At 34.4% G+C, this 16,078-nt stretch overlaps 1 long non-coding RNA gene and 1 pseudogene across 1 annotated transcript; both read left to right on the forward strand.

The window, feature by feature from the left end:
• The first annotated feature begins 1,246 nt into the window (after positions 1-1,246).
• LOC136065431 (uncharacterized) lies at positions 1,247-2,125 on the forward strand. The gene is made up of 2 exons (XR_010627055.1): positions 1,247-1,453; positions 2,042-2,125. It is a non-coding gene; the product is annotated as an uncharacterized LOC136065431 (long non-coding RNA).
• Positions 2,126-6,755: 4,630 nt separating this feature from the next.
• On the forward strand, positions 6,756-11,568 carry LOC136061300 (cycloartenol synthase-like; annotated as a pseudogene).
• The last annotated feature ends 4,510 nt before the right edge of the window (positions 11,569-16,078 follow it).

The raw sequence follows: 16,078 nt of genomic DNA on the forward strand, positions 1-16,078 counted from the left end.
TCAAAGCCTCATGTTAATTTCAAACTTGAACGGTTTTAACTCTTCCCCCTCATCCGATCAAGGGTTGTCTAAACAAAAGGTTCTTCCAAGGTGTGGAAGGAAAATGGCTCCAAGTGATTCTGTTACTTCTTCTTTCTCTCCCTTTCTTGTTTTTGTGTTTGCATTACTTGTGTTTTTGTTTTAGTCAGTCTAATTTTATGCATTGCTTTGTTTTGTTAACATGTTTTTGTTTGAGTTAGTTTTTCAGTTTGTTTTTTTTTTTCATATAAAAATAAAAAAAATTGAAAAATCAAAAAAATACAAAAACAATGTGTGCTTGTGTACATTGGTACTTGTGTACTTGGATGGCATTGAAACAAATTTTTCTAAACTTGTATCTCTTGTAACTTAGATGAGCATCTCTATGCACAACTAAGCAAGTGAGCTTTGTGGCTCATATTTGTGATGAGTAAGGTTAAGTGATCTCTTGTACTCACTCTTTTTGAAGAAGAACTAGAAAATCTAAGAGAAAGGCATAAATAACATCTCACCACTGTTGCCCGCAATCATGAAATGACATATGTATGCTTCAGCATAGCAAAAGTGTAATTCAAATGCTTAACATCATTGGGTATTTCTTTTCTCTCTCTTATATGCCATGATGTCAACACCAATGGCTCCTCCCCAGATCTGCTTGGGTTTAATTACAATGAAGAGCTTTGAACTTGGGTCATTAGGTGTTAGGTCAATGAGTTCTATTATACCATGAAATCATGTTATTATTACCTTCACAATATTTATTTAGTTTGGCTTATCTTTCTATATATTTTGTTTGTGTTCTTTGTATATAATGAAGCCATTCTGCATCATGAAATAAGAGAGGAATTGAGGGCAGATAGAGCAGGACAGTGAGAGATACTCTCTATGTGTGTTTTGTTTACTACATAGTGTCATTAATGTCCCTTGTCATATATGTTCAATTGGTTAGAGTCTAAACAGCTTCTTCTTTGGACACTATGTTTTAACATCTTTTTTGATAAGTAACTGTTTTTTTAACTTCTTTTATTTAGGATAGATAATTTTATGTATCATAATGTCTTATATTTCATCTTATAACTTACAAATGTGAGTTTTACTCATAAGCAATTTAGTTATACTAATGCTTAATCAACACTCAAAGATTTTACCTTTGAATCACATTTAATGAATTTCTAAGTTCTAACTTCAAAGGATTTTGATTTTAATTATCAAAGGGCCGTGACTGACCCGGAAGCAGATAATAGGTCGGGCCGGGACCATCGGTTACCCAAGGTGCTCTGTCCCAAGGCTCTAGTACTGCTGTCTGTGGGTCTGTACTGTTGTGTGAGTGTGGGTAATGGTATCCTCTGTTGATTTGAGATTGGAGCATTGATTGGTTTCAACTTTCAAGTCTACCAAAGCTTTTTTCACTTGTAAATCTTCAACAATCAACATGGTAAGCCTTCTTATTTTGTTCTTAGCCTTGGCCTTAGATGAATCTGTATACAACATTTAAATTTGTTTTTGGTTTACCATTTGATTGTTGTTGTGTCCCCAAATTTCATCCATAACCATAAGTAGGGCCTTTTTTGTTAAGAGTTCCAGTAGCACACTACAAATTATCAATCTGTACCCACCTATCCATTTAGAATTGGTACATGTAAACTTTGATTTTTATGCTAATCTTTGCTTCTTCTTTTTTTTACTTAAATAGCCTAACCAATATTCTTTGGGGAATGCTAAAGTTAAGTACTACCTGGGTTGAGGTTTTGAGAGTTAACACTTAAACTCTTGTGATAAAGTTAATTTTGTAAACAGTAAAACCTTCTGGGGGAGCTTTCAGTGTAACAGAAGACACTGTTTTATATGAATGGGCACGTGTCATCAAATGAGGACCTCACTGTTTATTCTTACAGATGTTTAACTGTTTACACATGAAACAGTACTACGGCAGGTTAAGTATTAAACTCAAAACTTCAAGGGGATTTAAGTATTATGGTTTTAAAATGTTAGTATTATGGCATGTGTTGTTTATTATTCCCAGGAAGTGTTCAAGAGAGCCATACTACGGCCTGGGCCACCTCAAGCTTTTGCACTACAGACAGTTCAGGAAGTTATAAAACCTCAGGTAATTCACACATTTCCGTCTCTACTCACCATTCAAATATCAACTTCCCATATATAGGACAATCAACATGAATCAGCTTTGTTTCTGTTTATATTTGGTGTGACTATGGTTAGGTGACCACCTTTTGAAAGATAAATTTTCTTTTAACCTGCCAACCTCTTCTCCATTGTCTAAATAATCCCATCCTAGATTCTACGAGATTTGTAAGGAGCACCAAGAGGAAGACCCAGATACTTCATAGTAAGAGTGGAAATCCAAAAAACTACAACCCAAATTACCAGTCAGAATTTCCTAATTATCAACCATCCCTATTGGAACCATCTCAGACTAACCAAATTAATGCGAAGTCCAGAAACAGCCCCAAAACATAACAAATTGCATCGAAGGTGATGTAGCTGATCTAAATCTGCATCTCAAAAGGCCAGGGTATTATCTGCAAACAGCAGATGTGAAATAGCCATAGCATCCCCGCCAGTTGATGAAACTGAAAAACCATCTATATGGCCACCCTCCTCTGCTCTCAACATTAGTCTATTAGATGCCTCTGTTACCAAAACAAACAGCATAGGTGAAAGAGGATCATCTGCCGCAGACCACGAGTACTAGAAAGAATCCTTTAGGAGTACCATTAATAATGATAAGAGAATCATACCGTAGGAATACAAAATCAACAATATTATCATTTACTTTTACTTATCAAAAAAAAAAAAAAAAAAAAAAAGGAATCATATATGTTCAATTGGTTAGAGTCTAAACAGCTTCTTCTTTGGACACTATGTTTTAACATCTTTTTTGATAAGTAACTGTTTTTTTAACTTCTTTTATTTAGGATAGATAATTTTATGTATCATAATGTCTTATATTTCATCTTATAACTTACAAATGTGAGTTTTACTCATAAGCAATTTAGTTATACTAATGCTTAATCAACACTCAAAGATTTTACCTTTGAATCACATTTAATGAATTTCTAAGTTCTAACTTCAAAGGATTTTGATTTTAATTATCAAAGGGCCGTGATTGACCCGGAAGCAGATAATAGGTCGGGCCAGGACCATCGGTTACCCAAGGTGCTCTGTCCCAAAGCTCTAGTACTGCTGTCTGTGGGTCTGTACTATTGTGTGAGTGTGGGTAATGGTATTCTCTGTTGATTTGAGATTGGAGCATTGATTGGTTTCAACTTTCAAGTCTACCAAAGCTTTTTTCACTTGTAAATCTTCAACAATCAACATGGTAAGCCTTCTTATTTTGTTCTTAGCCTTGGCCTTAGATGAATTTGCATACAACATTTAAATTTGTTTTTGGTTTACCATTTGATTGTTGTTATGTCCCCAAATTTCATCCATAACCATAAGTAGGGCTTTTTTTGTTAAGAGTTCCAGTAGCACACTGCAAATTATCAATCTGTACCCATCTATCTATTTAGAATTGGTACATGTAAACTTTGATTTTTATGCTAATCTTTGCTTCTTCTTTTTTTTCTTCTTAAATAGCCTAACCAATATTCTTTGGGGAATGCTAAAGTTTAGTACTACCTGGGTTGAGGTTTTGAGAGTTAACACTTAAACCCTTGTGATAAAGTTAATTTTGTAAACAGTAAAACCTTCTGGGGGGAGCTTTCAGTGTAACAGAAGACACTGTTTTATATGAATGGGCACGTGTCATCAAATGAGCACCTCACTGTTTATTCTTACAGATGTTTAACTGTTTACACATGAAACAGTACTACGACGGGTTAAGTATTAAACTCAAAACTTCAAGGGGCTTTAAGTATTATGGTATTAAAATGTTAGTATTATGGCATGTGTTGTTTATTATTCCCAGAAGTGTTCAAGAGAGCCATGCTACAGCCTGGGCCACCTCAAGCTTTTGCACTACAGACAGTTCAGGAAGTCATAAAACCTCAGGTAATTCACACATTTCCCTCTCTACTCACTATTCAAATATCAACTTCCCATATATAGGACAATCAACATGAATCAGCTTTGTTTCTGTTTATATTTGGTGTGACTATGGTTAGGTGACCACCTTTTGAAAGGTAAATTTTCTTTTAACCCGCCAACCTCTTCTCCATTGTCTAAATAATCCCATCCCAGATTCTACGAGATTTGTAAGGAGCACCAAGAGGAAGATCCAGATACTTCATAGTAAGAGTGGAAATCCGAAAACCTACAACCCAAATTACCAGTCAGAATTTCCTTATTATCAACCATCACTATAGGAACCGTCTCAGACTAACCAAATTAATGCGAAGTCCAGAAACAGCCTCAAAACATAACAAATTGCATCGAAGGTGATGTAGCTGATCTAAACCTGCATCTCAAAAGGCCAGGGTATTATCTGCAAACAGCAGATGTGAAATAGCCATAGCATCTGCACCAGTTGATGAAACTGAAAAACCATCTATATGACCACCCTCCTTTGCACTCAACATTAGTCTACTAGATGCCTCTGTTACCAAAACAAACAGCATAGGTGAAAGAGGATCATCTGCCGCAGACCACGAGTACTAGAAAGAATCCTTTAGGAGTACCATTAATAATGATAAGAGAATCATACCGTAGGAATACAAAATCAACAATATTATCATTTACTTTTACTTATCAAAAAAAAAAAAAAAAAAGGAATACAAAATCAAATCCAGCCCGTAATTTTCAATGGACACATAGTCACTTCATTGGCAATGATTTGCCAAGCCAAATTCAATATATACTTTTATGGTCTCCAAGACAAAAAACTTGTGGCAGATCTGCTCGTACTAATTCTTCCTTTGTAGTTTTTCCTTCGTATACACTCCATGTACTACGATAGCACTTTTCTAATAAAATTTATTACTTATTAGCAATAAGATTTGCTTGTATTGATTCTATCATTTACTTTTTTGGTTACTTCTTTAGGTTCCTTTTAAATGTTCTCCTGTATTTTTTTTGTTTTTGCAAATTTGATTATTGAAAAGATGCAGATGTTAAAAAAAAAGAAGAAATAAACATGTTTGCTTGTATAATTGATTCAGGAAACATTTGCAATTAGGTAACCTGATTGCTTGCTGCTTGCACACTTTGAGGCTAGTTTATGTACGGACTAACTTTAAAACTTTTTTGGGGGCATGTATTGTATTTGTCCTATCAAGTTCACTTCTATTATTAACTGAATTTTGTCTGTGATTGAATTAAGCTTTCTTGTATATTGTGCAGTCATCTGGTACAGTTGGGAGCAAATAATGCAGTATGGGCACTCGATTGATGACCGTGAAACTACCAGGGTCATATTCCTTGTCTTCTTGGTCAGTACAAGTTTCTTCTTACTAAAAGTTAATTCTAGGTTGCACATGCCATTTTTGGCGTCGTGTCGGTGTCGGACACGTGCCGGACACCGGAATAGGTACGACTCGCCGGATTCCGGTGTCCGGCAAGTGTCCTCTTTTTTTTTTCGTTTCTCCGACACGCGCCGACGCGGCGCCAACACGGCTCCGACACGGCTCTCACGCGGTTCCGACGCGTCCGACACGCCAGCAGTGAAGAAAAAAAATAGAAAATCACAGATTGAAGAGAAAAATTCGGCCGAAATCACGCATTTTGGGCTTCTTTCCCTCTTAGAGAATAAAAAGAAAAATCACTGCCACTGGATCTTCTACAGAGGAGATGAAAAAGAAAGGAAAAAAAAACAAAGAAAAGAAAGAACGAGATGAAGGCGTGAAGCAGAGCCGGTGTGAGAGAGAAAATACAGAAGAAGAAGAGAAAAGAGAGGAGAAAAGAGACTGAAGAACCTGAGCCACTGAAGATTGAAGAGACGTGGGAAGTGGGAACGTTGGAAATGAGAAAAAGAAGAAAAGGTCGGCAGGTGAGAGGAGAAGTAAATAGTGTAGGTCATGTGAGGGGGTTGGGAAATGAGAAAAGTTAGTGGGAGGAAACTTTTGCCAAATTTTTTTCTTTTATTTACAAAACGACCGTTACTAATTATATTTTAATAACAATTAGAATAATTTATTTACTTTATTTTATAGAAAAATCATATGCTTACTTTATTTGAGTATTTTTTTTTATATAAAAAAAAGTGTATATATATATACACACACAGGGTATTATATATAAAATATTTACCAAAAATATATATATATATAATATATATATTACCAAAATATATATATATATATATATAAATATATATATATATACACACAAGGTAATATATAAAAATGTTTACCAAAATATATATATATATATATAAAATATGCCTAAATATAAATATAATTAATTATTTAACAGTCGTGTCCCCGCCGTGTCGTGTCCCAGCCGTGTCGTGTCCTTATTTTTCAAAAATTGCCGTATTCCCGTATCCGTGTCCGTGTCGTGTCCGTGTCCGTGCAACATAGAGTTAATCATATGAAAGCATAAGACAGTCTATAACGGGGCTTCATATTCTCACTGCAATTGCATTTCCAAAGCCATTTCAAAGATTGATTGCAGGATAATAACGTCCCCAAGATAATGGTTTTTTGAGCAGTCTATAATAAAAGTATTGAAATTGTTCCAGGTGTCAAAAGTTGAAATTAGCCCATTTATTCTTTGTTAATGACTTAATATAGTTCATAGGTAACAATTATAAATATTTTCATGTGATATAGAACGTTATGGATAAGTTTCACCAATGGTCTAGGCTTCAAGTTAATCCAGCCAAGTGCAAGCAATAGAACATCTGATTCAAAATAAGATTTAATATGCAACTTCTGTCATGTTTCACTGTCTCTGTTGATGCTTGCATGGGTTGCTTTACAAATACTGTTAGGAAGATCTACACTACCCCCATCCACTGGTTCAGGATATCCTCTGGGGATCACTATACTATGCCTATGAACCTGTTTTTATGTGTTGGCCTGCAAAAGATTGAGGGAGAAGGCTCTACAAACTGTAATGCTTCATATCCACTATGAAGATGAAAATACTCGGTATATATGCATAGGGCTTGTCAATAAGGTAATTTTTTTAAGATGTGAGAGAGCACTAGAGAGTAAAGTTTGACACTGGAAAATTATAGTTTGAAGCTATGAGGAAAAATGGTTGATAGTCATTCAAACATAATATCAACTGAAGAGTTAGATTAATTAGCTTCTTTAGCTCTACACCTTCACTCAAAGGCACTCGCTATACTTATTGGTAGTTCCATTGAGCTATTGGCCTTGTATTTTGTGGATGATGCAGGTGTTGAATATGCTTTGTTGTTGGGTGGAGGATCCAAACTCAGAGGCATTCAAATTACATCTTCCAAGAATCTTTGATTATTTGTGGATTGCTGAAGATGGCATGAAAATGCAGGTTCAGACATTTATTGTTAAACAGTTTTTAACTGACTTAACAAGCATTTCTCTCTCTCTTAGAGTATTCCAACACGCCCCCCCCCCCCCCCCCTCCTCTCTGCGGGGGGAAGACCTTCTTAGTATTTTTTTTAATTGTTCAATGAAGTATATAGAGCCCATCATTATGTTTCACTACCTCAAATATTGAGAATTATACATTGTGTGTTCGCATTAATTTTGATGTAGGGCTATAATGGGAGTCAATCATGGGATACTTCTTTTGCTATTCAAACGATTATATCAACTAACATTGCTGAAGAATATGGAGCAACTTTAAGAAAAGCACATGACTACATAAAGGATTCGCAGGTTCTCCTTTGCAGAATTTTTTTATTATTATATCTTAAAATTATTCTTTTCATTTTTCATGACCAATTGTGGTTTGCTTTGAAGGTCTTAGAAGATTGTCCTGGAGATCTAAATTTTTGGTATTGTCACATTTCAAAAGGTGCTTGGCCATTCTCAACTGCAGATCATGGATGGTCTATTTCTGATTGCACTGTAGAAGGATTGAAGGTAAAGTTAGAACAAACAGTTCCATACCATATAATGGAAAAAATTTCTGATATCTATTTCTTTGTGCAGGCTGTTTTATTACTATCAACATTCCCATCAGAAACAGTTGGGAAGTCGTTAGATGTGAAGCGGTTATATGATGCTGTAAATATTCTCCTTTCCTTACAGGTAATTGTTAGATATGTTGCATTTTTAGAAGCTCAAAGTTGGAATCTGACATGGCAAGTTTTAAAAAAAATGTTAACAGATTGAAAAAAGACATAATAGTTTACTCTCATGATTCTTGTAATTGACTTAAGTCAGCTGTTTACCTCAAGGCTTTGTTCATCTGGGTAGAAGTGACTAGAGTAATTTATAATATGTACATTTCCCTCACTGATGGAAGCTAATTGTGCCTTCAGCTTGGGCTTGCTTAAATATTTAAGTGTTTAAAGAATGTAGGTGTTGGCAGTACTGAACTCTAAACATCCAAGGACTTATCATTGATTCACAAATGATGAAAATATTATCCTGAACATTTATTGTCTGATTTTCTCTGAAAAATGTAGACATTACTCTGAAGTTCATAATTCTCATACCTCTGGTTGTTCTTTTTTTTTCGGATAGATATATCTTCAGAAGATAATAGTGGAAGAGGAAAAGAAATTCCTCCAACAAAGGATGTAGTTTGTCTACTCTATAGTTTTTCTTACACATATCTTAACATCATGAATGCCTTAAAAGAGTCTTGGTTGATTGAATTAGATGATATGCAGAGTATTAAATTTGGTTATAAGCATGTTGGGTCTTTTTTTTTTTTTTTTTGAACTCTTTCCAGAATCATACATCTGAAGTTGTGAAGTAAACATAGAACAGTATGTGGCACTTTGAAGCTTTGAAGTTTTATGTAATTCTTAAAAGAAAAGAGTTCTGTATACGAACATTTCTGCATGATATGTGCACCTGACTTTATTGTTCTTCCATTCTGTTGTGATTTTTTTTTTTTTTTTGTTTAGTTTGCTTCTCTCTGGTATTGTTAGCAGATTAGTTATGCAATTCAGTAGCTGGTGAGTTATAAACATTCTAACGGATGTTCTTAGATCACTGCAGAATACTGATGGTGGCTTTGCAACTTATGAATTAACTAGATCCTACCAGTGGTTGGAGGTAACTATTATAACTTCTTAAGGCTTCTTTCATTTACTTTTACCTTTAGTTTTAAATAATTCTTCTTACCATGAATTTGCTATGTCTTGAAAGTTTGAATTATTGCCAAGTACCCCCTTATCAAGAGCTTCATGACTAAGCCGGCTCTGTTCTCCCAGTGATATTTGAACTCAAATACAATGAATGTTTAGGCTTAGCCTTCACTTAGAAAAAAATTATAAATTACTTGTGAATTGTTTTTCCTCGTTTATGTTCTTAGACATATATTATATAACTCAGCCCTAGAATCTTTTGACTTTTGGCTGCACCAATATTGTGATTCATACTAATCCATTGGAAGAAAACCATCAGTGTTTGGAATGACACTTTAGAAGCTATTCCACCTTTAATTTCATTGTATGGAAACCCCTTGAATTAAGATGGCTAAAATACATTAGGGATTTTTAGTTCAGAAAAATAACCTTGATTCACAAACTTAAAAAAAGCTGAATTTTCACTGAGATGAGATACTGGCATCCTAACAGTCTACCAACAATACTTGTTTCAGAGTAAAAGACTGTCTTACATGTCATGGGACTCAGTTCATGGCTCCTATGTTAGCTCTGGGTGGTAATTACTGATTGCCCAGATGACTTCCTATATAGATGTGTGTGTGGGTGTGTGTTTTGCATAGTCTATACTTTCCTACGTTGATTGAGAATTATATGACATTAATAAGGGATTGTAGGGAATTGAGGTCAATGAGCGCTCTAATGATACCATATCCCCCCATAAGAAATGGAGGGTAACAATGTAGGTTTAAAACTCACTGGGTGTTTGTGTAGATTTATCAATCTAAAAAAAAAAAGGATTGTAGGAAGTTGATATAAAGCAATGGTGTTTTGACCTGGGAAATTTAGGATCAATGTGATGATTAACTCTTTATAAGTTTCTTTTTTGATTGTCAAGTTTGCATGTGCACTTGAGTGGGTTTTGAAACTATAGCCTTACCTTTTGCCCTTTCTTACGGGGACGGAGGTGCCTTTTGAGTTAGAGTTCATTGGCAACTCCGTATCAATTTCTAATGATTTTATGGTTGTATTTAATTATGATTTGATGAGCTCTTTTTAGATACAGGGAATGTGGTGAAGAAATCATATCAGTTAGTAATTTATCCACACACAGCAGGTGTTTCTAACCCTTGAAATTATGGTTGAGTCACACGCATTTTTATAGGGCAGTCAGTTGGAAATTCACTAGAAATTAAAATCTAGCTCTTTGTAATCCGTATCCATGTGTTTTTCCCTCTCTTTGCCTTTCTTGGGGTTTGAGTGGGGGATAAGGAGATGATGTGTGAAATGAAGATACTTTACTACGCCAATCTTGCTTTTAATTGGTGGCTTTGCAACAGTGGTTGGGTTATGTAATCCTAAACTGCATGTTCTTATCTTGTAATTGGTTGTTTAGTTCATTTTATCCTATACTGCAAGTGTATTGGAATAATGCTGAGATTAGGACTGAGCATGGTCGGCACCCAACCCAACCCAAAAGGTCTTGGGCAGGTCTGATGGATGCTCGGGTCGGGCTAGGGCCAAAGACACGGGTTTATTTCGGGTCTCAGGTCAGGGTCGGGTCAACCCGACCTGACCGATAAATATTTTAAATAAAAAAATAAAACTTACTTACTTTAATCAGTAAATTCACTGCTACAGTTTGTTGAATTCATTTTGGGATTTTCAACTTCGAATATGCTCATAAAATTTTTACATGAACTATTAAAAAGATAGCAATTTACATTTGGTGAGAGTATATTTGCATGGTCTGTTGTCTCCATCAATTTTCAGTTATTCAATCCCGCTGAAACCTTTGGTGATATTATTATTGATTATCCGTACGTAAGACTTCATCACACTTCATTCTTCATGGTAGTAATTCTATTTCACTTTCGTTGATAAATTCTAATACGATGTTGAATGAAGTGATCATGTAGATATGTTGATCAGTGTACGTCAGCTGCAATTCAAGCACTGACATTATTCAAGAAATTATATCCTGAGCATATGTAGGAGGGAAGAAATAGAAAATTGTATTACAAAAGCTGCAGTGTTCATTGAAAAAGTACAAGAATTAGATGGCTCCTGGTTTGCTTTCACATTACTTTTCTATTTATATATTCTGCATTTTTGCTTGAATGTATTTGTTATTGTCTGTCACTAATTTCTCCCACTTTAATTTTATATCTGTGACTGAGCAGTGAGCACCTATAACCTAATTAGTCACTTTTTATCTTGGAATTGTTTGACCTTTGAACAGTTATGAAATTACTTGCACCCAATTAATCTAAAATATTTAAATAGGTATGGATCATGGGGAGTCTGCTTCACCTATGGTGGATGGTTTGGGATAAAGGGGTTGGTAGCTGCTGGAAGGACATATAAGAATAGCTTTAGCATCCGAAAAGCATGCAATTATCTGTTGTCCAAAGAGCTTGCTTCAGGTGGTTGGGGAGAGAGTTACCTTTTCTTGAACAGGTGTATACCAATCTCAAGGACAATAGGCCACATATTGTCAATACCGGATGGGCTATGTTAGCCCTCATTGATGCTGGGCAGGTACATTTGGTGAAGAATCATTTGTATCACATAAATCCGATAAATTAAGTTAAAAACAACAGCAAGCACGTACACAAACTGACTAACTATTGAAAAATATGCAATTTTAAAAAAAATTAGCAATTTTAAAACATATCTTTTGAAAAAACAATTTAAAATATCATAATTAAACATTTGATTTGGGCTTTTAGGCTAATTTGTTTATTTGGACAATTTTTGAAAAATGTTACATTCACAACAATTTCACAACAAATTCAAGGTAAATTGTTACTGGTTCTAATTTACGTATCACTGAAATTGTTTTTGTGTCCACTGATAATAACTCATTACTTAGGATTTGTTGTAAAGGTATTATGAAAATCTTGTAAATTTAGCATTTCTCGCAATTTCTTTTGTTCAATATTCACCAAACCAAAATTTTGGAGAGTTCAAATTTTATTTGTAATGGTTTTAAATTTTTATTTAAAATGTTCAAGTTTATTTTTGGAGTGGTATAGTGTTTTTTTGTCTAGGTGGTCAACAACACATTAGTTAAAAATTCTTTTTTTTTTAAAAAAAAGGTATAAAAATTATTTTGTAAGGTTATTAAAACTAGAGAATTATCATGAATGCCTACTTAAGACTCATGAAGGAAAAGTTTCAACATCATATTGGTAATGAAATATTAATTAGTTCCATACGTAACCTGCACTCAACGACATTTAGCCGCAGAGAAAATAGGTTCTGATAATCTGTATTCTGTGTTTGATTGTATGCAATACATTAAACGAGAGAGTGGAAATTCTCTTTTGTGAAAACTAATGGGATTTTTGAACAGCAATGTTAAAAAATCCATACATTATATAATTAGTACTTTGATTCACAGAGGTAATATTTGTGTTAATTTTACCAATCGTGTGTCTTGAATGAAAATCACATTCATTACCATATTTCTCATAATTTGATAATTAAAGTAACCATCAGTTTTGGTTGATCGCATTCCCAGTTTCATTTTTAAATAAACGTAATAAAAACCAGAAAATAAGGACAGGCAAAAAAAAAAAAAAAGTCATGCTGGTTGTATACTTTTTTCTTTGCAACAGAAATTTCTATCACCTCGTGTATAATGTTTCTAGTCTCAATATTAATAACTGATTTTTCTCTCTTCTGAAAGGCTGAGAGAGATTCAACACCTTAGCACCGTGCAGCAAGGATATTAATATATTCTCAAATAGAGAATGGAGATTTTCCTCTAGAGGTAAACCTAGGCATTGTTTCTCATTTTTTCTTTCTCATCAAAGCAAAATATTTCTTGAATTTGCAATTGTATTATGTTTTGAGGAAAGACAGGAACAGACCAACAGTTCATTTTTATGGCTTTAAAACTTCAGTATCCTCCCATAAAATAAATAAATAAATAAATAATAAAAAAATAAAAAAGTAAAAAAACACTTCAGTATCCTAATACATAAATTCGACTTAGAAATAAACCACACCAAGATAAAAATATGTAAAACTTAGAAATATTCTTAGCATATTTTTATTAGTGAAAGCTCAATCTATTGCAAAATAATATAGATTGTTTAGACCCCAATTTTAAACTAATGGCTCAAGTTAGCCAAGTCGAACCTAACAAAAGACTGTTTAGCTCCATCATATACTTCTCATGTGACCTTTCGCAAATTGTCAATCACGAGTCAATTGCGAGTAAGTCGCAAACTCCATTGTATGCACAATTCTTTACCAAACTCTCACACTCAACCCTTACGCTAAATCCCACAAAAAATATAGGGAAATGATTGAACAGAATATAATCAAATTTGACATGGAAGTTACAGCTAGGGATAGCCAACCACAAAGTTTTGGTATTGACACGTTGTTGATATTTTTACTAGAGGTGATTAAATGGATGATATGGAGGTTATAGGTTCACTAGACCATTAATTTCTTTAGATATCTTGTTTCTTCTAGACTAGAAAAGATAAATATTGTAAATCTTGGCTTCTTCGCTCATGTATTTTAGACCACACAGCATGAGAATCTTTTAAAACAACTTGTTTCACCAGCAACTGCTCAAGAAAGTTATTTATCAATACCTTTGTTCGTTTTTAGACTCCTTAAACAGAAGTTGTTTATTCTAGTTATTTAGTCAAGTGATTACTTAGGTAAATTATTCAGTTCTAGGTTAACACATTTAGATCATATCATGTAAATAATGCGAAAATATAAAGAACACACGATATGATGGTCTAGAAAAACCAAACTAGTAAAAAACCTGTGGATGATTTAACCTAGCTATCCTTAAGGTAAAACTGATTAACTATGAAAGAATTGAAGTTTTACAATAAGACTTAGACCACTAACATCTTATTACTATCTCGAGTAGAAAACTTACTACCACAACCACATGACAGCACCAAGTCAACGGACTACTTCTTTCTTTGATCTTCAGCAGCCACAAGTTCTCCTACTTGTGATATTCTTTAAGTTCTTTAAGCAGCAACTGAAGCGATCACCAAATTCTTGACATCAATCTTGATCTTGATAACCTTAAGTGTATATGAAGGTAAAAACCTCTAGATCTCAAAAAAAGATTCAACACACAACCATCAAAAGACATCTAAAATGTAGTTATGATTTTTCCTTTTATACTTGAAGTAAAACACAAAACCCTGCACGTCAAACGGGCTTGGGCTGAATTGGAAAATCTGCAGAAAAATAATTATGCACGTGGTTCGATCAATCGATCCTAATTTTTAATCGATCGAGACTTGCAAAATTATACCAATAATTTCTACAAACACTAGATTCCAATTTTACAAGTAATCACACTTTGAGTAAGCCTAAACCTAGACTCTATGTTTTGATAATGGTTTGCCAACACATTACATAATAAAGTTCTAATACATTAGTTTCTAAATTCTTAGAACCTAACAAACTCCCTCTTTGGCAATCCGTAACAAAACATATCACACAAAATGAAATGCTCAAAATAAATAAACAGCCCATTCAATTTAAACAGCCTCAAATACAATTCAATCTAACTACTATCTATCAGTTGTCAATGTAAACAGCAGCCACGACTGAATTAACCTGTAAATTCCTGAAACACTCTACAAATACATAAATGCATTTGTGGAAAATACAAGTAAACCAAAATAAATTCTTGATTTCACAAAATATAAAATAAAAGACATATACCATGAATAATCTCATAATATAAATCAATAAACAATGTATCATATGTGAAACAAGAAACACTAAAAGAAACTAAACATAAAACAAAGTGTCTCCCCCTAACATATACAACCCATAAAAGATAAATACATCAAAGGCAAAATAAATACATCACAAACCCTAAATACATCACAAAGCCAAAACCAAAAAAAATACATCATAAAGCTCCTAGATACAATCTATAAACTACAAATCTCCAAAGCTCCCCCTATCTCCATATCTCCCCCTATCTCTATCTCTATGTACTCCTCTTTTTTGTGACAAATTGCCGAAAGGCAATCAAGGCTCATCATCAAAAGGTGGAGGCTGTGGAGTAGAATCTCTAGCACTCCCAAAATCTGCTTGTAAAGCTTGAAGCTCACTAAGCACATCCAACAGAAGCTGTCCATGAGCCGCTTGAACAGTCATGACTGTATCCAGCATACTCCGAATAGAAGCATTACTCGATGAAGAAGGTGGAGGATCTACCGCAATTGTCGGGTCAACATAATCCTTAGCAGTAGGATCACCAGAAAGAGGAGGCATAGATGCATCACTTGTAGAAGACTCGACTCTAGGGCGTTTAGAGCTAGCTTTCAATTGAGCAGCTCTTTGCTTGAGGAAGGTGGCACCTATGGGAGCTATGATATAGACAAGCCTAGATGCAAGAAAGTCCTCTAAACCTAAATCTAAAAGAATCCTATGGATAAACATCGGAAAGAAAAGACCATGAGATTTTGAACTACTCCTATAAACCTTAACAAGTGATCTAATAAAAATAGTAGGAAAAATTATAGGAGCGTCGGTGATGAGAGCACACAAAAACGCACATCTCTTAATGGGAATAGTGTGTAGATGAGAGATAGGCCAAATGGAATGACAAACAATCTGAAAAAACAAATAATTGAGCTTAGTAAGCTCATATGTAGTGATACGAAGGCCAGTACCCCATCTAATGGTAGTACCAGTGATGAGTGACGTGATGTCATCAAGAGGAGGTATCTTAGTGTGAGGATAGACGAGCTACTTTACCAAAGGTACTCCAAGAGTGTAGGCCACTACCTCAGGAGTAATGACATACTCTTCACCCCTTATCTAACTTCTCACATATTGAGTGTTGGAATTATCGAAGTGGACAGAGAGGTTCGAGTA

The sequence above is a fragment of the Quercus suber genome, unplaced genomic scaffold, assembly GCF_002906115.3.
Source record: "Quercus suber isolate HL8 unplaced genomic scaffold, Cork oak 2.0 scaffold_26, whole genome shotgun sequence".
Lineage (NCBI taxonomy): Eukaryota > Viridiplantae > Streptophyta > Magnoliopsida > Fagales > Fagaceae > Quercus > Quercus suber.